Consider the following 1,086-nt stretch of genomic DNA (forward strand, 5'->3'; position numbering starts at 1 on the left):
CCTAAGTTTGGAGGTGTACTGGAATATCAGTTCAAGGTCATCCTTGACTAGGTTGAGAGTTCAAGGCCAGCGTGGCTACAGGAGACCCTGTCTCCTGTAAAATATAAAAATATACAGAGACTTAAGAAGTCCATAACCATGTCGTGAGTGTGTAATAGTTATTCAGCTAAATACTTCACACACTCACTAACTTTGCTTCACTCTGGCTCTTCCTGAAACTATTTTTTTTTAAACAATTTATCTATTTTTACTTACTGTGCATTGATGTTTAGCCTTCATGTATGTCTGTGTGAGGGTGTCAGCTCTTAGAGTTACAATTGTAAGCCATGATGTGGGTGCTGGGAATTGAACCCAGGTCCTCTGGAAGAAAAGTCAGTGCTCATAACTGCTGAACCACTTCTCCAGCCCCCTGAAACTATTCTTGTAATGTCATCAAGAATCTACGCTTCAGAGTTATCCTCAGAGAAATGCTACCCAGCAGTGCCTCAAAACTCAAGTTTTGAGTGCCAAGACTCACAGCCAAACATTAGGTGATGCGTAATGGGAGTCTTGTGAAAAACTGGGAGAAAAGGACCTGGAGGTGATATGAGCTCCACAAAAACAAGAGAGCCAACTAACCAGGGCCCAGAGGGGCTTGCTGAGACTGAAGTATTAAGGACCTGCCCGAACTGGACCTAGACCCCCTACAAAGATGTAGCAGATGGGCAGCTTAGGCCTCATGAGGGTCCTCTAGTAAGGGAAATGGGGATTGCTTTGGACAGGAACTCATTTGCCAGCTTTTTGATCACTTTCAGTGATCACCAGACAGTTCCTGGTGGGACTGCCTTGCCAGACCACCGGGAAGAAGGACAGGAGGATAAGCTCAGTCCTGAGGCAACCTGATCAGCTGGGCTGGATGGGAAAGGGAGCTTCCTCTGGGAAAAGGAGAGGGGAGAAGGTGGAACTGGGAGGGGAGGAGGGATGGGCCACAACAAAGATGTAAAATGAATGAAAAAAAATGTTTAAATGAAGAAGAAAAGAAGAAAAGAAGAAGAAGAAGAAGAAGAAGAAGAAGAAGAAGAAGAAGAAGAAGAAGAAGAAGAAGAA

Source organism: Psammomys obesus, unplaced genomic scaffold (genome assembly GCF_907164565.1).
Source record: "Psammomys obesus unplaced genomic scaffold, mPsaObe1.curated_primary_1811, whole genome shotgun sequence".
Lineage (NCBI taxonomy): Eukaryota > Metazoa > Chordata > Mammalia > Rodentia > Muridae > Psammomys > Psammomys obesus.